This window comes from Balaenoptera borealis (genome assembly GCF_965194805.1).
Source record: "Balaenoptera borealis genome assembly, chromosome: 3".
NCBI classification, from domain to species: Eukaryota; Metazoa; Chordata; class Mammalia; order Artiodactyla; family Balaenopteridae; genus Balaenoptera; species Balaenoptera borealis.
This window is the reverse complement of record NC_138866.1, coordinates 61,110,659-61,134,429: the sequence shown is the minus strand read 5'-3', so window position 1 is coordinate 61,134,429 and position 23,771 is coordinate 61,110,659. Positions and strand designations below refer to the sequence as shown.

Here is a 23,771-nt window from a genome sequence, read left to right as displayed (position 1 = left end):
CAATGTTCATTGCAGCACTATTTACAACAGCCAGGACATGGAAGCAACCTAAGTATCCATCGACAGATGAATGGATAAAGAAGATGTGGCACATATATACAATGGAATATGACTCAGTCATAAAAGAAACGAATTGAGTTATTTGTAGTGAGGTGGATGGACCTAGAGTCTGTCATACAGAGTGAATGATCCATTTTTTAAAAAGTTAATCTTAGAATAATAAGTGTGGTAGATTAAGATGACCACAAATTCTTTGTTATTCTTCCCAGTTAGAAGTGAAATCTAATTCTCTTCCCTTGGTATGGGCTGGCTTTAGCAACTTGCCTGTGAGATAGAATGCTGTGGAAATTACATTCTGGGGCTTCAAAGTCTAGGTCAAAATAAGATTTGCATCTTTCATCTTGTCCTCTTAGAACATTCTCTGGGAGCCCTGAGTTGTCACTAATAAGACAGTTCTAGTTGACAGTCCTAGCTGAGCCTAGCCTCCCAGCCATCCTGACTATCATCAGACATGTACTCACATACACAGCACCTTGGATCTCCCAAACCCGCTCATCTACAGCTGAATACCACCAAGTGACCTTAGTTGATGCCACATGGAGCAAAAGAATCACACAGCCAAAACCTGCTCAAATTCCTGACCTACAAAATCATGTGATATAATAAAATAGCTTGTTATGCATAACTGGAACGTATTTTTACACCTGGAATGTAGAGTTCAGCAGTAGCAAAAACCTAAAATATGTAAAAACATTGGTTTTGGGATTAGGTGGTGGGAAGAAGCCGGAAGAGCTTCAAGGAGACTAGCAGTGACAGCTAAAGGGTCTGGGGAGACTGTTGGTGAGGACTTAAAGGACAGTGAGAAAAACGCTAATGGAGTTTGGAAAAGGGGGGACCCTTATATGATGGCAGAAAGTTTGACAATATTACAGCCTTCAGTAATTTGGAATATAGAAGAAAAAGGAACTAAAAGAAGAATTGTTTGGTTTTTAAGAAGAATTTAGAGGGGAAAAAAAGATCTAGGACTTTCTAAGTTTAAATAAAACTGTTTCTCATCTCTAATCTCTCCCAGCAAAATATTCTCAAGTTAGACATGGCTTCAGGGCAAAAATCAGATCTGGAGCCCTATAAGTAAAGCATGGCCTCAGAATAAAGATGTCAGTTGTGGCTCCAAAATTCTTTGGTGAGACCTCCAAAACATTTAAGGGTATGCCTAGTACAGTCTCTAGGAATCATACAGGTATGCCTCTTAGACCCTCTCTGCTAGACAATCTGGCCTCCAGGAATCTTAAGGGTGTGCCTCATCGCACTTTTCAGCTAAATAATAGTCTTCTATTTTAAAGTCACTGTCCCACAGCACCCAGACATTCAGCTCAACATTGAGAAGGGCAAATTTTTGGAATAAAATGGGGACATTTCTTTTGTCTAATTAAGTGGATTGTAATTTGATACACAGGAAGCCCATAAATTGCTTTAAGAAAGTGTATCAGCTTCAAATAAAAGGCACAAAGATAATCCAAAAGAAAAAGAGGAATTTGATTCCCAAACTTCTACTAGCAGGAATCAGACTGGGAAGGTTGTTACTTTGCAAATCAAAAGGAAAAGAAAGAATGACTCAGTGTGAAAACAAAAGCCCAGAGGTCCATGCCAAGAGCTACAGAGAATCATTTCTAGGGAAAAGGATTGGGCCCTGGTCACTGAACTGGTGACATCTGCCCAGCTGGAATTCAGAATTGCCATAGACCTTGGCTATTCACCTCTTGTTTTACCCCTTTGTGAATGGAAATGTATATTGTAGGTATCTTATACCTTTGCCACCATCATATGTTAGGTATATGGGGAGGGGTTAAGGGTGGGGGAAGGTTAGATAAACTTGTCTCTAATTCACAGAATGTCAGATCGAAAGGAACTATGCTACACCTGAGAAATCACACGCAAGTAACTTCATTAGCATCTGGATCTGATTTAGATAATGTCTTAGTTCAGGCTGTTATAGCAAATTACCATAGACTGGGTGGCTTAAACAACAAACATTTATTTCGTACAGTTCTGGAGGCTACGAAGTCTAAGATCAAGATGCTGGCAGATTTGGTTCTCATAAGAACCCACTTTCTGGTTTGTAGATGGCCGTCTTCTAGCTGTTTCATAACATGGCAGAGAGCAGAGAGAGAAGAAGCAAGCTCTCTAGTGCCTCTTCTTATAAGGGCACGAATCCCATTCATGAGGGCTCCACCCTCATGACCTAATTACCCCCCAAAGGCCCACATCCTAATACCATCACATTGGGGGATAGGATTTCAACATAAGAATTTCAGAGGGAACACAAACATTCAGTCCATAACAGACAATGAGTATTAGGATTCAAAGAGACCATAATGAGATGAGAGTTTGGGGGAATTGGGAAGAAGATAACTCTCTTTTGCGCCTAGTAGAAATGTAGGAATGTAGCCTGAAGTAAATTATGTGTACCACAAACTCTTCACTGCCTCTCGCATTGAAAGGTGGCATCTCATGTCCTTCCTCTTGAATCTGGGCTCGCTTTAGTAGCTTGCTTGGTCAAAGAACGCAGTGAAGGTGACTTCTTAGGATTTCTTATGACTTAGAAGCCTTAAGGCTTCCACCTGGCCCTTTTGAAACGTTTTGCTGGTAGACCTGACCTGTCATACATGGAAATCCAACTACTCTGAGATCTTTCTGCTAGAGAGGCAAAAGGTAGGCTCTCCAGATGACAGTCCTAGCTGAGCCTAGTCTTGCAAGCATCCCCATCAATGCATCAGACACAGGAATGACTGTCCAGAGCTGTAGACTGGAGACAAAGATTCCTATCTCACTCTGTTCTTTAAAAGATTAGGTAACAGGCTAAGTGAAGACACTATGAAACTTCACAAGTACTATAATTTCTATAAAGTAGAATATCCAATCTGTACATCCATAAAGTGACAAACACACATCTCCATAATCTACTCATTCTCCAAGTCTATGAATGACTCGCACCCTTTTCCCCCAAGTCCACACACGATGGACCTGCCACAGTTTTATTCCTTACATTCTGGCCACCCTGCTGTGCACTGACCTCCAACTACAGACTTGGAGTCTGTAGCCAAGTCAACACTGAAAGGTAATTTATTTTTACATACAAGGGGCAAGCATTCATCCACATCCATCACACCTTTGCAAACCATCAGGCTTTTCTTTCTCACATACGAACTTCCAAAAATCTTTACCTAGACATGGTATTGATTTTAACCTCAATCCATAAAGACTAGAAACACTTCAAAATCTTCTCATTCCCCTCCATGGAAGCATTTAAATAAATTTCCACACACTAAGAGTTGGATTTTTTAACCATATCTCAAGAGAAAGTAAAAGACCATTTAAGACAGATTTCACAAATTCATTATTTTTTTAATTGAGATTTAATGTAAATACTCCTCTAAATTGTTACCATTATATCTAAAGTAACGCAGTACAACTTTCTTCCCTTTGGATTTAGAACTTTCAAATATGTATACGTGGCTACAATAACCTCTCTTTAGTCATGGCCTCCCTAACTATTTTTAGCTTTTTCAGTCTTGACATTCTTCATCCCAGCTCATTTTTTAAAAAACAATTTTGTTTCGCTTTCATCTGTGATACAATGACAGTTGGAACCTAAAGCAGTATTCCAGGTGTGTCCTGAGTTAGTTGTCCTTTATAAAGTATTTTTTTCTTCTGGCCAGTCAATTTTATGATAAATTTAAGTTAGGAAAGTTTCAGCAAGTTCAGCTAGAAGAAGGACAAATTGTTATAAATGGAGGATATTCATACAAACTGTGCAGTTTCCTTTGATTTTTCTAGCTCCCTTTTCATATCCTCAGCCAAAAAGTTACTGGATCTGAAAATCTTGTTAAATTCTCCCAGTTAAATCAATAGACATTAGCAACAATAAGATAAAATATAATAATCCTTTAAAAATAAAAGGCTTAAGCATTGACTGATTCTAGTGAATACTTATGGACAATTAGAAGTAAACCCTATCTTACTCTCCTTTTTTCTTTCTAATGATGAATTACATTGTTGTCACTTTTTATGTAAACTTGAGTTTTCATACAAGTAAAAGCTTTCCTTTGGTAAAATATTTTATTCCTGGATTTTTAGTTCTATCTTGTTGGTGGATGCTTCCTTCAGTATTTTGAGTGCATTTTCCATTTTAACAACATATGCATATTAAGATCCAGAACATTGATATCTTAACAAATTAACATTGAAGACCCAGATACCCACACAGATTGCACAGATGAACCTTCAGCCTAACCCTCATAGTGCCTGGAATGGTTTGTATTTTTATGTTTGGCATATGGACAGCTTTCTACCCACGCAGCAATGATCATATCCATGCAATTTTGAATTTGGAATGCGTTCATGAGATCCTATAGCCAGAACTTTCCCATATTCAAAGCACAGTAGAACTACAGTCTATTCATACAAAACTTTCAAAATGTTATTAAATAATTTGAAAAATGATTAAAGCATATAAATGGCAAATTATTCTCCATACTTACTGTTCAATTAAATCTGTTGAAATCAATTCAGCAAATAAGTATTAAATGCCAGAAATTTAATGATGAAAAACACAATCCTTAGTACCTAACAAAGCCCTTATATCTTTACTACCATTAAGGTGACCCCCACTCTTTCGGTAGACTTTAAATTGGTAAAGATATAACTCATTTGACCAACTTGTGTATGCAACTGTTAAAGCAGACCTTCAGTGGCAATCTTTGTTTTATATCACTTCTGTGAAATAATATGAAATAATAAAGGCATCTCAATGTTTACTTTGGGTCCAGGCATGTCAGATATGGTAATCAATCATTTTATAAAAGTTACTTTTCCTTCATGAGTTTTAATATGCTCAGCTGTAAGATGAAGGGATTGGACCAGCCAGTTTTAGGGTACTTGGATTCTGTTTGTCTGGTAAGAAGGAGCGTTACCTGGACTAGACAGATGCTCTGTGCATTGTAACAATATCTGAAATACCGATTGGATTGGGGGGACATTAGAGTTTAAAGGCCATAGCAAGATCTTTTGAGGGTCTGTCACATTTGTGGTCAAGTTTTGCTAAAGCTGATAGTTGATCTGGGAGACTGATCCTTTTCCACTCAGAGGAATGTACAGACTGGCACCAGTTGCCAGTCTGCTCCTGAGAGCCTTGCTTGGCCTTGCACTCTTGGATCAGACGAATGTACATGGTATCTGAACTGGTGGCAACTCCTTCCCTGTCCCTAAAATTCTTCCCTCAAGAAAGGTTAAATATCCCCATGAAGCCTTCCATGACCTCTCCAGATAGGTGTCCCTCCCTCCCTGATCACTATTCTAACTTCAGTGTATCTGTGGTTACGCTCATACTGTATTACCATTATTAATTATTTTCTCATATATTAAACCATCAGCTTCTTCAGGGTAAGGATCATGTCTTATTTATCTTTGTATCTGACACAAGAGCATATCACACAGGAGATGTTCAAATAACAGTAAGAGCCAACATTTATAGAGTATTTATTAAGTGGAAGACATTTTATAAATAACAGCTTTTAACCCTAGGACAGCAACCCTATGAAGTATATACCGTTACTATCATCACTACATTACAGATGAAGAAACTGAGTCAAAAGGTTAAGTAACTTGTCCGCAGCTACACACAGCTAGACAGTGACAGATATGAATATGAATCCAAAGAGTCTGGCTCCAAAGTCTGTGCTATTAACTATTATGTAGTGGTTAATTATTACATGATAGTATCTTTCAGTATGTTACTGTGATATACATTATCACTCAAATTATTCTTCCCCTCCTTCTAAGACAAGGCTTATTGTTTCTAGGCTGGGCCTCCAGATGACATATGGAAGTTACATATAGAATTATATGAAGTAGAATCACATTTTTTTTTTTTTTCGGCTGCACTGCACAGCTTGTGGGATCTTAGTTCCCTGACCAGGGATTGAACCCAGGCCCTAGGCCCCTAGGCAGTGAAAGCAAAGAGTCCTAACCCCTGAACCGCCAGGGAATTCCCAGAACTGTATTTTTAAAAATAGCTACAACTCCATTTGGGATAGGTTAACTGAAACAAACAAAAAAGCAAAAAAGCAAAAAGACAAAGCACGAGGAATAGATTTTTTGGTGTTTGCCACTGGGAGAAAATGACCACAAAGGCAGAACCTGCAAGCATCATCTTCTATAATGGAAGTCTTCACAGAGTTGACAAACATAAACAGGGTCCTGTATGGATGGAACCTGACATCTTCCAATACTGCCACCCCAAGGTATAGCCATTAACTAGTCTGGGATGTCCAGGTAAGGGCACTGGCAGAGTCCCAGTCAAAACTAGAGGAGCACCAAGCAACAGTTCTGGATCCAAACTTGGGGCCAACACCTAGCAAGCTCCACCCCAGCAAGGTCTAAGGAGTGGTCACAAAGTCAGTGCTTTTAAGGGGATCGAGAAGCTAACAAGATTGAAGGATATCTTGTTAGGAAAACATTTAAAAACACTGGGATAAAAGAAAATATTTCATTTCTCTCTTAACTCCACTACATTAAAAAAATAATAATAATAACCATGAGAAAAAGAGGAAACGGTGGGAACTATGGAGAACTAATGGGAGAAACATACACCGTTCCAGGCATTAGTTGCCAAATCTTTCAATTTTTCATGGGACATCAGAAATCCAGATTTTAACGTGAAAGTTTTCAATTTTGAAAATATTAGCAACTGATTCAAATAAAACACACACACGATGCCAATAAACTCTAGATGTGGCAAAAAAAACATAAATGCAGGTCAGACTTGGCCCTTGGCCCACCAGTTTGCAACCTTGGAATAGAGGCTCTGAGTTCCCCGACATTTAGAAAACAGGAAACATCTACATGGGCAAATATGGTTATTTGTGGTCAGAAATAAAAACAGAGAATAGAATTCAGCAAGTTAGACAAGGTGAGAAGAAGCAAAGAAATCCTGGACATGAAAGAGGGACAGAGCCCAGAAGCTAGGAAGTTCAGTGGGTTAAGACAATGGTACCAGAAATCCAAACCACAAAGAGCAACCTGAGCCAGGGGATATTTTGCCTAATAGAGCCCCTACTTCTTGCTGTAAGCTGAAGCTGGGAGAGGGTGGTAACCATCTCTGGAACCACAGTTCGCACAAGGAAGTGAATGCAGGTGGTTGGAAGAGAAGCCCTCTCCCTGCAGGTGTGCTCTGATGCTTCTGGAACAGGGACAGTCGGTTGGGATTCCAGGGAGATTCTTAGGGTAAGGGTCCCTGAACTTCCCATTCTAAACAGGAAGCACACCTCCTCAGAGACAAGAAGGTTAAGCCCTCCTGTATTTCAGAGCCTCCCTTGTCTGCCAGGGCTCCTCGAGTATTCTACAAATAAAGCACATTTCGCTATGACACCAATGAACAGCGCTGGTCCCAAGCAACAACATTCAGGCTGATTCCTCAAATGTCAGTTTGCACAATCTGCCCTCTTTCTTGTAGACCACCCAGTCTTCTTATAATGATTCTACATTGTCTCATTTATTTTCTTCATGGCAGCAGAGATCCCAATTTCCTTAGTTAAATTTCATTCCTTCCCTTATGCAACTGCTGATTTATTTGGAATTCCCTGCTCTCTGTTAGTTCAGGATGATTTTTTAAATCTCTAATCAGTTGAGAAATATAGTAGAATTGATAAACTCTTACTTTTCTATTCAGAGAAAAGTGAGAAGCAAAAAAAAAGGGGGGGGCAGAGAAAAAATTAAGTACAAAGAGATTAGAAGGGAAAAGAAACAAAGAAGGGAGATGCTACATATAGGTAGTTCATAGTTCGTAGTGTCCTTTTTGCTGAGTGTTTTGAAAGAAATGGACAAGAAAACAGTCTTAATGAATTTACCCTATCATTTGGTGCAGCCCATGTTATTGCATTATTGTAATGAAAAACACATCAGACTATGTCTAGACACATGACATACTCCTGGTAGAGAGTTCCCTGAACTTCAAAAAAATTGTGGTTCAATTTCCTTCTGGGAAACGCTCCAATGGCAACATTTCAGGTTCTTGAAAGGCTCTTCAGAATGACCGCCTAAGGGGAGGCCACCTCCACAAGAAGACTTAAAGCACCAGGGCACAGTAAGGGCTGGCAGAGCCTTCCATGGGAAAATGGTCCGAACACCATGGCCCCCCTGTAGAAACCCCATGTACAATAATCCACTGATAGCTCTTGCCATGTACAGAGTAGCTGTGACAGTCTAAATAAAACACTAAAAAGAACCTGTAAACAGAACAGAAGTAATGAAATACTTTGTTTTGGTGATTCTTTAATTTTAACTACATATGGATTAAACAAATCCAATTGGTATAACTTTCACCAATGTGTTGATTTAAACCAAATTCTATAGACACTGAAAGTCAGGAAAGGAAAACAATACCACATCCCCATGGTACACTACCTATTATAGGGTAAATGATGCTACACCTGTGTTCTCACAGAAAAGTCAGGAGAATAGGTCCTAAACGGCAGTCATCATGCTTAGACTATAATTCTGGCTGTGCCACTCCCAGACTTAAATCTCTAAATGCCTGAAGCTGAGCAAACCACATAATCTCTTCTCATATATTTGTAAAACAAAGATTATAAAACAAAACAAAAAGGACTGTCTATTCAATCCAACTCCTAGAATTTTCTGGGATGTTATCACATACAGGACAGGGAATTTGAGAGGTATGGGGATGCTCCCTGTCTATACTCAACAGGTCAAAAAGTATTTCTTGAGCAATGAATGGCCCACCAGGGTGAATACAATAGTCTTTAAGGAGTCAACAATCAAGATTGGGAAAGAGGAGTAACCCTTGTGAAATAATTAAGAAGCATGACAAAACTGAATATAATTAAATGCAAAATGTTGAGAGTTCAGGTAAGTTCATAGGAGTCTGGCCAATGGGCTGGATAACAGAGAGGGTATAAGCAGAGGTGGAATTTCAGTTGGGCCTTGAACCCTGAGTAGATACAAAGAAAGGCATACTGGAATGGGAAAATATTTGTGCAAAGGCACAAATTGGGGAATTTGTTATGGAGGGAGGGCTAGGAGCAGCAATTACTCCTAGGATTTTGGGACACTTTGGCTCTACTGGCACTTATGGAAAGGTGACAGATGAATCAGGCTAGAAGGAGCCAAATTTTGAAGTCTTAAAAGCAGGCCTGGTGAAAGTAAAATCTTTCTCCATAGAATTTAGTCCTCGATGCAATAGCTAACCCAAAAGAAGTTTGCCTTACCCTAAAGAGCAGCCCATGTGTTGCTCAATACACACAACAGTCGCATACAACAATCAAGTCTCAAGACCAGAATGCAAGCCAAAGAAGACCTTTCCTGAAACCACCTCCACTTGTGCCATTAAGAGTCACCACCTAACTTTCTAGTTCTGGAGTTGTTTGAACTATGACTTCTATCTGGATCCTCTTCCCTAGCCTGTATCTCTGAACAATTGTGAATTATAAATCCCCAAACATTCCAAATTTGCTTCTGTTTGGCTAGATAAACCAGATTGTATCCTTTCAGGACTCACAGTATTTCTACCACCATTGCTACCACCATCACCAACAACCCATTCTATGAATTAACCTGCTTGGGTCCTCTGGCCTAGTATACTAGTATACTGCACTGGTCATTCTGTCCCATAGCCTATCTCAATTCCAGGGTAACAAAAAAGTTCTTTCAGCAAATAGTTATTAGACACCTACTATGTGACAGACACTATACTAAGCACTGGGAACACAAAGACAAATAAGACACACCAGTTCTCAAAGAGTACGGTCCAGAGGAAAGTTGGATCTGCTCTCATTCACTCATTTGACAAACATCTATTATGGGCCTATTATCTGCCAGCCACAATACTAGGTCCTGGGGATACAAAAATGAACAAGATATGGCACCTGCTCCCAAAGAACTCATAGTCTCTTTGGGAAAGACAGACAGGAAGGCAAACTGGAGTAAGAGAATAATCTATTGTACCTTGGGAGAGGGATTTGTTCAGGGAAGTCTTTATGAAGGAGGTGACACTTGAACTGATGAAGAAAAACACTCAATGTAGAGATTATAGCATGGGGGAATATTGCAGCTTAGGTTATTCAAACCAGTCTTCCCACTGAAAACAATATAAGATAATGCAGAAAAACATCTTAAACCCATTAAAAAGCTGATGAGTACAGAATAACCAGGTTAAAATCTAAGTGAAGCAGGAACTCAGAGAGGTGAGCAGAGCTCTGGAGTTGCTTTTGCGCCAGGACATTTGCCAATTAGGTAACTTTGAGTTTTTATTTGTAGACCTCTTGGGGTGAGGAGAAATGAAATCAAAGCTCAGGTCCTTTAAGGTGGGGAGACAAATCAAAGAAATCCCTACATTCTGCTGTTTCCCCAAATGGCTATATCCTCAAAGGAAAGGGTGAACTAGAAGTAAATGTACCCTATCCCACCCCCAACCCCAGAGGACTATAAAGAAACATGTCTTTGCTGAGCAGATTGGGGGGAAAGTCCCTGAGAAGTTGCAACCATAAGATGACCCTTGAGTAAATGTGAAGACCAAATTCACATCACTTAAAGAAAGGTACCGTGAGCAAGAACCAGCAGAAACAGTAAAGTGCAGAAATAGATTTTCAAAGGCTTTAGACAGCAAATCATTGGACATATATTATAAAACAGTTATTCCTACTAGTATATTGAAAGAAATAAGGAAAATGTAGAATAAAATTTAAAAGGGAAAGGAAAATATCAAAATGTACCCTTAGAAAATTTGAAAAGAATAGATCTTTTACAATTGAAAAATAAAATTAATTTAAAATGTTTTTGTAACAATTGCAGTAAAGATTAGATCAGGCAAGAATCATCAGTGATTGCTAAATCTAGGGGGAGATTTTGATAAAAAGCAATCTATTTGGGTTTGTTGTTTTTGTCTGTTTGTTTTTGCATGCACAGCTAACTTATTTACTTGATTTTATTATCTCCTCCAGACACAGGGTTTATTTTTTAATTGACGTTAGAACACTTAACATGAGATTTACCCTCTTCATTTTTAAGTCTACAATATGATATAATTAGCTGTAGGCACAGTGTTGTACAGCAGATCTCTAGAACTTATTCATCCTGCATAACTTAAATCTTATACCCACTGAACAGCAACTCCCCATTTCCCCCTCCCAGAGGGAGGATATTTGTATGATCTTAAAGTGTTACCCCACAAACTACTTATTAGTTGCAAGAGAGAGGAAAAAGTAATTATACAGTAGAGAAATCAGATAAATTAACTGATCGATCAAAATTACTATCACCACCTACAGATATGATACCCTGAGAAAGACACAGCATCACAGATGCAGTATTCTTGCCAAGAATGCATAACCTGACTCTAATCATGAGGGAACATCAGACAAACCCCAAGTTAGGAATACTCTATTTATAAAAGGTGGGCATAGGGGCTATAGTCTTCCAAAATATAAATATCATAAAAGACAAAGAAAGGCTAAGGAAATGTTCCAGGTTAAAGGAGGCTTAACAGACATGACAAGTGAATACAATACCTGACTCTAGACTGAACACTAAAGTGGAGGGGAAAAAAAGGCTATAAAAAACACTCTAGAGTCAACTGGAAAATGGAATGCAGCAAATTAGACAAAAGCCCTGTACCAATACTTTCTAATTGTTGAATTTAAATTTACCATGTAAAAATTTATTGAAATTGATAACTTTACTATAGTTACATGAAAATACCCTTATTCTTCATAAATAAACAGTGAAGTAATTGGGGTAAAGGCCCATGATGAATGTAACTTACCCACAAATGCTTCAGAAAAAAATTATTTACATATATATACATACATATATGTATATATGTATAACTATATAAAAATTATTACCTATAATTTATATAATATATAAAATTATACATAAACAGAACACAAATGATTAAACAAATGGAGTAAAATCTTGATAGTAAGCGTATCTGGGCAAAGAGTTTACAGATGTTCTTTGCACTGTTTTTATTCTTTCAACTTATCCACATGTTTTAAATGTTTGAAGGTTATTTCTAAATAAAAAGGTTAAAAACGAATCTCAATGAATGGATACAACTGCAATCTAGACATAGATAAGGGGAAAATTAGTACACTAGAAAGTAGGGAAAAGGAAATTTTTCAGAATGCATCATAGTGGAAAAAAATGGAACTATAAGAGAGGTTAGGATACATGGGCTAAGGAATAAGGGCAAACATATGTTTAACTGGAGTTCCAGAAAGAGAGGAGAAAAATAATGAGGCAGGAACAGGGACAAAATTGAAGAAGTAATGACTAACATTTTTTTAGAAGTGATAAAAGCCACCAATACAAATTCATGAATCACAATGAATAAAATAAAATGCACCTAAAGGAACATCATAGTAAAACTGCATTACACCAAAAAAGTGAAAGTAGAGGAAAAAAGAACAGATTACTTCCAAAAGAGCAGCAATTTGACAGCTGACTTCACAAAAACAAAACTGAAATCCAAAAGACAGTGGAATTACAATACAACTTCAATGTGCTGAGAGAAAACCCCCAACCTAGAATTCTATATACAGCAAAAGTATCTTTATTATAAAGATGTTTTCAGGCAAATAAAGAGATTTTTTCCTCCAGTAGACCGAAGATAAAGGAATTTTAAAAGAATATACTTCAAGGAAAGTAATCTTAGAGGGCATTTGTTTGCATATAACCTATGAGTGATTTCATGCTACAACAACAGTTGTATAGCCCATGAAGTCTAAAACATTTGCTACCTGGTGCCTTACAGAAAAAGTTTCCAACCCTTTGGCTTGAACATGGGCAGGCACAGGAGAGGCATAGGCTCATAAGTCACTATGCTGTGGACAGAAACATACAGACAATGCAAAGTCTTCAAAGGATTTTAAGCAGGAGAAAGGTCACTCTAGCTGCCATGTGGTAAAAGGAATAGAGGAGATCAGACACTAGGAGATTTTTTTTGTGATGTTGATTAAAGTGCTTTCTCTGAGACCAGTTTCCTTGTCTATAAAGTGCGAGTGATAATTCACACAGAGTTCTTTGTGGACCAAATAAAATAATGTATAATAAAGTGTGTCTTAAACTGTAAAAGCACTATAACAAATTAAGATATGATGATTTTACCTGCAGTAGATTTTCATTAAATGAATGTGTCAGAAAGAGTTATATATGTTTTGCTCTCTCAGTTCTGGTTGCATTCTTTGATATTAATACATCTTGTATATTTGTATCACATAGCTATACTGAAATCATTTAGTACTATCAAATTTTAGATGTGATTTAACTGTGTTAATTGATTTAAACTCATTAGTCACTTGCCTGGAAAAATGCTTCCAGATGCTAATATTCAGTGTAATGTACTTGCCTCTTCAGTTACAAATGATGGTCCTCAGTTGAAAAATATATTGTATAGGCATTGACTTCTTATTGACACCTAATAGGTATACCCCATGTAAAAGACATAAAAAGGCCATAACGAAATAGTACAGCAGAAAAAGAGCTATAAACACAGTCTTAATTTTCCCATAATTTTTGAGACTACCAAAACATTAGGAGCTAAATCAAGCAATTCAAGTCTTTAAAAAAAAACTTAAGGTACTTCTCTTATAACTTTTTATAATACTTAACTGTATGATCATATTAGTTGATCATTTTTGAGACTCAAGGATATGGTTTTCAAGAGCAACTATATTTATCCATCATCTCATAAGATAAAGTGCTGAGAGCATAACTTGGTTGTGAGTATCGGTGGCAATAATAGATTATGCCTTCATAATTTTTATATGCCTCTGTCCCTCATGCGTGTACAAATATGTGATTATGAACACATGTGGAGATGTCCTTTTAAAACATGCCAGCAAATTGGTGAAAGAAAAAATACATTATTATCATCACTGAAGATAGAAGGTGAGAAACAGTACCACATGCATCCTAACAGAACTGCAGGCTGTTTTAATTTAAATTAGTTTCAGCCTTCTTTGTTGAAAACAGAAGTAAATCATGTAAGGAACTAATTCATACTGGGAGAGACAACAAAGAAGGCCAATAAAATTTATTTGCAAAAAAATTACTACAAAAATATTTCTACCACATTTCCAGTTTTGTTTTAAATAAAAGAATAGAGGCCCCCTTCCAGGAACATTTTAAAAGGATATAGCTTAAAGGAAATTTTCATTTCTTTTTTTATATATATGGCTGGGTCTCATTTATTATGCATTAATTGCAGACAAAACCTTGGTTCTCTGCAGAAAGAGGCTTGACACAAGCAACATGGTGGTCTATGAAACAGAAGGTTACATGATCCCTAATTCTGCCTGTGTCCAACATATGCACATTATTGTTCGCTCCTCTGATAACAAAGATCAGATGCTCCTAGTGTACAAAGTACACTCTTTCACAGAGGCTTTCCACCACTAATGCCCTAGAATTCACATGTGGTTATTTTATTTACATGTCTTTGGAACCTGGATAATTTAATGAGTCCAGTTTTTCCCACATTTTTGCAGTTGTCTTACCTGCCTAATCCAACTGTAATATATATCTTCCCCATGGCCCATTCAGCATGATATTCCTTCTCTGATGGGCATACCAAGGGACATATAATAGAAGAGTATGTCTGATCTCCTTCAAGAGTTGTGGACATACCCCAAAGTGTCATTGTTTCCCCAATCTGTTATTCATGAGCTTATCTAAACTTTTAATAAATCTGTTTATATTTTCAATCTGCACCACATCCTCGGATAATGCTTTCCACAAGTTTCTACTCATTGTAGACCTCTTTTAAGTTTCTGAGAGTGCTCTGAGTTCTAGTATACCAGAATTCAATAAATGAGAAAGCATAGCTTTCATAATTTTATAGATTTTAATCATATCCCCTATCTCAACCTTCTTCCTTTGTAAATAGAGCCCTCCTCCTTTTATGCTACACGCAGAAAAATATTTAGTGAATGAATTCATCAATTTAAGCTAATTAATCAATATAGAAGCCTACTCCTTTGCCCATGTTAGTTAACTTTCTCTGGACCCGCTCACTTTAATCATGTCTTCGTTGAGGGTTGCTGACCAGAACTGCACACCATGTTCCTGGTACAGTGCATAATGAGGTACAAAGAAAGATTGTTTATTCTAAAACAATTTATAAGCACGCCTGGAAATGATTAAGACACTTGTGGAATCACCACATACCACCACACTGGAATCAAGAAGGGCTTTGGGTGAAATGGTGTTTGTCAGTGAAGATAGGGTGCAGGGGTGAGAAGCAAGTTGCCCTTGTCAGGTTCACCTCCTCTTAATTCTGGGCTGCTTTCCTCACTGGACAAGCTGTCACATCAATTTTTCCAGGATAAGACCTCTTCACACAAGGCTCTGAAACAGCAAGAGTTTCCTTGAAAGCACAATTTTCAAATAATTTTATAAGACAAGCTAAAGTACAGTGACCATACGAAAGAGAAAGAAGAAAGATACTAGGATATTTGCCCATTTGTGCTCATATTAAGCCACATTCCAAAGTGATTACCCATTTATAAAACATCCAATAGATCTTCAAGGGCATAAATCCCCTGGAAAGCTAATTCAGAAGGTTTCTTGGCAAGCATAGAATAAAAGCAAAGATGTTTACATGGTATTGATGAAAATGAAAAAGTATGCTAAATTAATCCTACTGCAGAATATATCACTATCATTACAGTGATACAGACAACTTGTGCCCATCAGATACTATTTTTCAGAGACCTGGACAATGCCAGACAAACAGTTATAAGTTAGCAATTTCCAATTCCCTTTTTAATATAAACTCCAGGTAGACAATTCTTTTCCAATTACTTTATACGAAAGAAGATAAATGCCTGGCTCACATGCAGCCATCTTTCTATCCCCTACCCATTAAAGTCCTTATAAATGGAACAGACTCTGAGTCAGAATGCAGCTTCAAAATGTTTCTTAATTCAGTATTTTTGGTAATCATTACAAAATTATTAATAGGTTACTAGTAATTAACTAGGTTTCTGCCTTTTTGGGTTATATTCTAGTGCCAGAGATACATTCCGGTCACTCAAGAGAGAGAAATACCCAAATTATTTTTACAAACATCCTTTCAAGGTTCAGTTTTTCAAAGACTCTAAGAGTCCATCAATCATCGAATGCACCATTGTTTTATGCGGCAGCAGGAATATGCAATTATAAAATACACCTGGGTTTCAGAGATGTTAAAGTGTGGGGGGGGATGTATGTTGAAATCTGTGAAATATAATATTTTCATTTTCATATTTTTCTCAGACCAATCCCAAATTCTGAGAACACTCTTCATCCAGGCCCCATGCTCTGATTTCCACAGGCTGTCCTAAAGGCAGCTTCAAATTAGTGAATTTTGGGAAATTGCATCACTGTCAGCAGCCTCCCACACTCAGTCAGAAGTAGGGGACAAGCAGGGTTTTATTTGAGGTAAGGCTTCTGGTTGACTGCAAACCAAAGAGCAAGAGTCGTAAGGAGAACAGTTTCTGGAAATATCACTTAAAATAAGAAGTCAGGAAACTGTCTAGCAGGCTTAAAAGAACCACTGCTTACGAAGCAGTCCTTTCAGTCACACATGCACGTGTAGAAAGCACAGTCACCATCAGATATATTGTCTTTCAATACCAAAAATAGTAACAATAATAATAAAAAACATATACACTTATGTGACAACTTAGTCCTGGGACAAGGCATTACCCTTGAGCTTGGTTCCCAGGTTGATTCTGTACAGCCTGCCCCTGCTACCCAGGTTCTCTCCTGGCATTGCTCCTGAAGCCAACAGGATCTCTTAGTGTCCAGGTTAAATGCTCTGTTACTGTGCACTCTGGCATCAGTTCAAGATAAAGTGCTGACCTGTCTGATTTGAGCATAACCCAGGGTGGCCTCCCGGGAATACATCAGTCATTGGTTGACCATGGAACTTAATCATTTCTCTAGACTTATATACTCTTGAAACACATCTGTAGTGTCCAAATCACCTCCTGCCTTTCTTCTACATAAAAAAAAAAAAAAATCCCTTTGCACATCTGAGATACAAGATCCCCATAAAGCTCTAGAAAGAGGCTCAGAAATCTACTCTTCAATTCTCTTGAGAACCAGTCTCCTTATCTCCCCAGTTCACCTCTGTCCAAATCAGTCAGGCAGCATCTTACTTTAGAAAATAAGGAAAGTTCACCTCTGTCCAAATCAGTCAGGCAGCATCTTACTTTAGAAAATAAGGAAAGAAGAAAGAAATATTACTCCAAAGACAACTTAATACTTAATGGATCAATCTTTAATATTTTCTGTAGCATTCCCAACAATAGAACATCTCAAACGCATCAAAAAGATAAAGTGTTCTCTACAACAAAGATGGTTGTTTCTAATGACTTGGTACTCTTTTCTAGGGTTGAAATCAATGTTTTCTATATTTCCTAACATATACTTTATATCCATTATTGAATGAAATTGGACAGCTCTCCATTGTGGAATTAGAAATCAGGATCCTCAGTTACGCTAGATATTCTTCATTTGCCCCTCTACATCCTCTCTTCTCCACCTTTTACCCAGGAGGCTAATTTCTAAGGACGGCATCAACGGTACTCCCTTTTTGCCTTCTGGCATCCAGTTAGGTTCGACCAAAGGGAGGTACCTACAAGAATTCAAAGGCAAGAGGGGAGAGAGGGCTGAATATTTCTTTCCCCAGCTCTCTCCTCTCCAAACCTGGCTTAGAATTGTTTCTGTTGGTTAAGGCCACAGATCCTCTAAGGCAGCCTTCTCCTCCTGCTTCAGCTATGGCCAGGGCTGGTAATGATTTCCCACTGTTGCCAGGCCCTGGTGCTGCACTCTCCCCTGTTGGTTCCTTAAATGTACCCAACTTTTTCAATAGTTCTTCTATTAATCTCTCTTCAGTTATGCCTTTTAAGTGTGCCATTTCCTGCTGAGACCTAATGGAGACATCAGAGTTTACAACAATACATGTTACCTAATGCTTCATGTGGCTCTGTCCTTCAGTCTAAAGTGAAGGATATCTCTTCTTCAGATACTTGCTAATAATCTCAATTTTGAAAAATTAAGAGAACTTTAACCATTCTGTTACTGTCAAATCCTGCCTGAAACATCTGATAGTCAAGAGGATGGTATATGTTAACCACTCAAGCACCCAAGTGTTATCCTTATTTTAGGCCAGATCACAAGGAAGCTATACCTCAACCATGTCTCTCTGTACACATTCTGCAGCACTGTTTTGCCTGTAAAGGATTTTGACTCTCCCATTTCCTTGGTCTGCATTAGCAATTCTTCCTATGGGCTCTCACAGCATCCTGAACTTATCTATTTGATTATCTACATTGTAGCTGTTTTTTTAATTTTACTTATCTATCTGCCCCACTTGATTACAAGCTCTGTGAGAGCACAAACTGTCTTAAACAGTTCAGTATTTACAGCTCCTAAAACTGTGCCACTAGGCACTCAATAATACTTGTTTAAAAAAAAAAGAATGCACTGAACATTATGCTTTTGAATTTAATGGGTGATGAGACAATAACAAAGAACAATCATAGGTGGAACACATATGCATTATAAATAAACTGCTAACAAGTACTGTGGTCACTCTCTCATTGTTTTATTCACTGCTTCATTCATTTATTGTTGTATAAAATGTGTTTAGGGTCTGCTATTGGACAGCATGGTGCTAGGTCCTAGAAACACAAAGTTCTGTGAGGCACCGTCCCTACCTGAAAGCAGCATTGTTAATCACATAGACCCTGTGAGGATCATGTTTTGACCATAGATGGATGCCTATGCAAATTCTTCTCAAAGGAACTGGTTTCCTTTTGCATTCCAGTAAGAACTGGGAAGACCACTTTGAAACCTTGTGCAATGTTTTTTATCAAACAGTACAGCTTTCTACCACTCCAACTTCTTGACTTAACATTCCCCTCTTCTCTGAATATTTCTCCTTTCTTTCTCTAATTTACACTTCATGAATGGTTCTTGGTTGTATTTCCCTTTGCCCTAGTTTGTATTGTAAGCTGTTTCAAATGCTTCTTGAAAAAAGTTGAAGCATAAATAACAAAACAAAACAAAAATCGCTTTATTTTTCCCCCTTAAATTTTATCTACCTTTGAAGTTTTTTTATTGATTGATCCAGCTAATTTTCCACTTAAATTAATTTTAAAAGGCCAAAATTGCATTAGTAAAGTATTAACAATAGAAAGTTCCATTAATGATTAAGTGGTTGATACATACCAAACTGTTAATAATACATGTCAAGTGAGGGGGAGGAGGTGAGGCCACCACTGGAGATTTTAGCTTTTTATATTATATAATTTTCAAAATTTTACAGGCATTTTACTTATATATACAGAGAAAACACATTGAAAAGAAACAAAATAAAGAGAACAGCCTAAATTATTTTTGTTTTCCCATGTCCATATGGTGGTCAAATGAACGTACAGATTTAAGATATATAGGGTGGTAATTTGATTATTGAGTCATATGTGACCCAGCTGAATGGGTAATAACAGACAGATGATGGTTTATGTCGTTGATAGAAACTGATTTCCCTCGTTCCATATTTTAGCAGCCAGTCAGTTCCAGAATTGGCTTAGACCCTGAAAATATCCTCAGCAGGGATGCTGTTTTGAGCCTAGGACATTCTCTAACAGCTGGAAGACATTCAGTGACTCCAAATGATGAGGGCCAGCAGGAGCGTGTGAAGATGGGCACCTGTCCTGGAACTTCCCTGATCTGGCAAACACCTTGCTCTGGCAATGAACTCTCCCCTGGGCTCTTTTAGGTATTAAGTTTTAGAAGCAAATCTGAAAAATGACAGTTCCTTTGAAATGGACTTCATATCTAGAGACCACATTGTAAGACTTTTAAAAGTTGAATAAGAGTCTGCGTTAGAGAATAGTAGAAGGGAGGAGAGTGGCATAAATAGCCTTATTTTCAAATTCCTAGCCCATCTTCTTCAGAATAATTCCAAAGATTCATAGAGTAGGTTCTCTCTATTACAGAGTAAAATAAAGTCTCCATAAAATGTAAAATTAAATGTAAATTGTATGAATAATGAAATATTGGGGTTCCATGTTTGTACTCTGATAGCAGCATATCTGAGCTGTTTAACATTAAACCTCAAAGATCTAATCAACAATATATCTAAGTGACTCAGACATTGTAAGTAATTTCAGCATTGCAGCATTGTATTTGCCAGGAGATACAGTCAGTTCTTTCACCAACTGAGATATCATTTAGTCTATAACTTAAACAAGCATTGATAAAGTTTTTTACAAAAGATGCTATCAGCAAAACAAACAGAGGACTTTGTATTACTTCAAAGCTTATTTATAATGTGTTTAGAAAAAATTCAATGGAAACAGGAAAATAATGTCTTGATTTTCTAAACTTTACAACATCTGCTTTTACTTACTTTTCAGCATTCTAAAGGTCTGTGGATTTCAAGTGAATTACTTTGCTTTCCCTTTGTCTATTCCTTTACTTGACTATCTTCACACTATGTTACACACCCAGGCACAATCTATGAACCCGTGGAAATTTCTGTGGAATGAATAACAAAGGAATTTTAGAACATGTAACACAGTACATGGAAATATGCCTCAGAAGAAAGACCAGGTGTACAAGGAGCATATCCCTCTATAAAAATACTCAAAACCTGGTATTATTCTTTCTCATACCATCCAACACTGGTTATTTACATGCCATTCATAATCTTTGCTGGATAGTATTAAAAATATTTCCTAAAGGAAAAGAAAGTACTTTTACATATGTGTGTATATTTGAGTATGTTTGTGTGTTTTGCCCAAATCTAAATGAAAGTATTAATGTAATATTCAGTTAAATATACAGGTTTTGACCAAAAAAAAAAAGCCACTAAAATCTGCCGGGAACAACACTCTCAATGTTAATCTACTCCATCAGGCTTTGCTTTCCTTCTTCCCAAACTAAAAGAACTTAAATCCAAAGACATTTTAGAAATGTTTTCTAAATTTTTTAAAGAAAGATATTTCTCTGTACTCAGTGAGAGTTGCCCATAAAACACACTAATATCCAATTATTTTGGAGGGCGTGTAAGTCTCTCATTCCTTGACCTTTCCCTGTCCAACTAAGCATTCATTTATTTCATTTAAAAGTAGTTACTTCAGAGAAATACAACCATTCCTTCTGCTACATTTCCTGATTTCTTAAAATTTGACATTTCAGTAAATTTTGCATCAACAGGAGACCGTGGGTAAAAAAAAAAGAAAGCTGATACATTGCTCATCATACAAACACAATTTCATTCAAGACTTTCTTGGAAACCTTGTTGAGATGCCTTAAACATTTATTGGTGGCTTCTTGTGAAGCTGATTTAAAGGCTATGGGTTATTTGTGGTTAATATACAAAAGGGAAAAAAAGAAAAACAGGGAGAAATGGGCTTTATGAAGCACACTCCTGAGGTTTCACTGCTGGGTTAGCTGACATTCTTTCCTTCACTTCCCCAGTTGGGCTGACCTCAACATTCTTGGTGTCCAAGACTTCTGAAAGAATGTAAACCACATTATCTTCCCCAGGGGGGGAAAACAGAAACAAAGTTGGATGATATGTCAGGATAAGGAATAGGTCCACCATGTGTTTAAGAAGGAGGAAGAGTTCCACTACAATCTTACTAAAAATCAAAGTTTTGTGGACATGGGTTTGTCCACATAAAAAAGAGAGTGGCTTTGCCAATTACTCAAAGGTCCTTTACAAGCAGTTAAAGAGCAAGTTGGGAGCCATTATTCTTGGTTTCTGCCACACACCTGTGAGATCAAGATGGGAGAGAATACAAAGAGATCCAAATCTCTAAAGGATTTTAAAAATGGAAAGATACTGCAAGTCAGCAGTGAAAAGAGGGAAAAGAAGCAAGGTCTTTCTTTGGCCATCACTGAATATTGGCAACACTGCTTTTTATGGTTGCTTTGATTATGCACTAAATTCAAAAGTTTTAGCCATGGATAATTTGATGCTTTGGTTTTCCTTTATTCCCCATTTTTTTCATTGCATGTTTGAAAATGGTTTGTGTTCAAGAATCAATTTAACCACAACAGAAGAGACTCTGATTTGGAATTTGTATGACTTCACTTGAGGTGCAAGTAAACGGGAAATCAGTTCTGAAAAAGGAAGGAAACTCTCAGGCTTGCAAGCCTTCCTCTTTTCTTTAAAAACATTTTTAAGATGTTTTCATCTAATATTATCTTTAAATCATCACTTTGAAAAAGATCCTTTCAATGTCAGTGTTTCTCTGAGGGCTCAGTCACAGGCCCTCTGTTGTTCTCATTCCAGGCACTTTGAGTAACTGCATTGACTTGCAGAGCCTCAGTTAGCATCCATGTACTGGTCACCCTCATATTTTATCTCAGTCCAGATCTGCTGCTCTTTGGACCCGCTTATCTAACTGCCTAATGAACAACAGCCTACTTGGTATCTCATAAGCCCTCCAGCGCATCACGTTCAGAAGTGAACTGACTGCCTTTCTTTCTTCTCTAAGTTTTCCTCTGCATTCCTTGTCTTTAGTGTCTACCCAGGTAGCCCAAATAATTAATCCAGATCTCTTTGACTCTTCTATCTCATCCAACTAATGACCACATCCCATCAATCTGCCTCCCCAATATCACTTTAATATCCTTTATCTCCATCTCCACCGTCATCCTAAGTCATTGTTATCTCTGACGAATTTTCCTGAAACAGCATCCTAACGGGTCTCCTTACCACTAATCTTACTCCTATCCGATTCATTTACCCTTCACACAGCCCTCGGAGTAATCCTTCTTGAAATGATCCTCATCAAACACAAATCTGATCATGACAGCCAGATGTAAAGTCCATCAATAATTTCTCATTATCCTTCCAGTCAAGTCTAAACATCTTAACTTGAAAGACTCTTACTGTCTAGCCTACGCCTACTTCTCCACTGATGAGGTTTCAGTTCCCCTTCCAGTCACACTGAGCATCTTTTACTCCGTAGAACCTGCCATGCTTTCAGTTGGAACATGCAGTTCTCACTGCCTATCCTTAACCCAAATGTCAATTTCTTAGGGACACACTTCTTTGATCTAAAATAGATTAAGGTCCCAACTGTGCTTGTAAAACACCCAAACTTCTAGTGCAATACTCATCACATACTATTTAATTGTGTGCGTGTCTCCTCCACATTACTGTACTCTCCATGAGGACAGGGACCACGTTTGTCTTATTAATTACTACTCAGCACCTGGTACTTGGGAGGTATTTAATAAATACTCTTTGAACAAATGAATGTACTTATGTATATATTTCTTTCTTTACTGGCACAACAGGCCACATGACCTGCTATATACTTATCAGTGACTGGTTCATTCACCACAGAGGAAGTGTGAGCCATCCCAGATAGAAATTAAGATTCAGGATGCGCCATAATCAAGACATCTCATAGAATTTATAGGCATCACTTGCCCCACATTTTGCCTACTTAACAGGATAGTAGCAGGGTCATCTAAGCTTAGCCAGACCCAAAGACATGCTTGCCTTTGGCTAATCCAAAAGTTGTGAGTAAAATAAACAAAGTTGTTAAATGGTTATTTACTACCTCCATTTATTCTCCTTCATCCTGTCACCTAGTTTAGAGAAAGGTGGGGGGTTATTCAAGATGCTATTAAGCTGGAGGAATATTTTACCCATCCCCAGAGTCTAATTGATAGTA

General features: G+C 37.6%; 1 protein-coding gene across 7 annotated transcripts in view; it reads right to left on the bottom strand.

The window, feature by feature from the left end:
• Window positions 1-23,771, bottom strand: part of SLC25A21 (solute carrier family 25 member 21) — a 512,281-nt gene that overhangs the window by 391,315 nt on the left and 97,195 nt on the right. Inside the window, exon 2 of one of the 7 annotated variants that reach the window (XM_082384201.1) lies at window positions 15,344-15,426. The exons of 5 other annotated variants lie outside the window; for them this stretch is intronic. The gene's annotated coding sequence lies outside the window, so the exon portion shown is untranslated. Of the gene's footprint in view, window positions 1-15,246; window positions 15,427-23,771 lie in introns of those variants that run through there. One more of the 7 variants, XM_082384202.1, reaches the window with a different exon arrangement.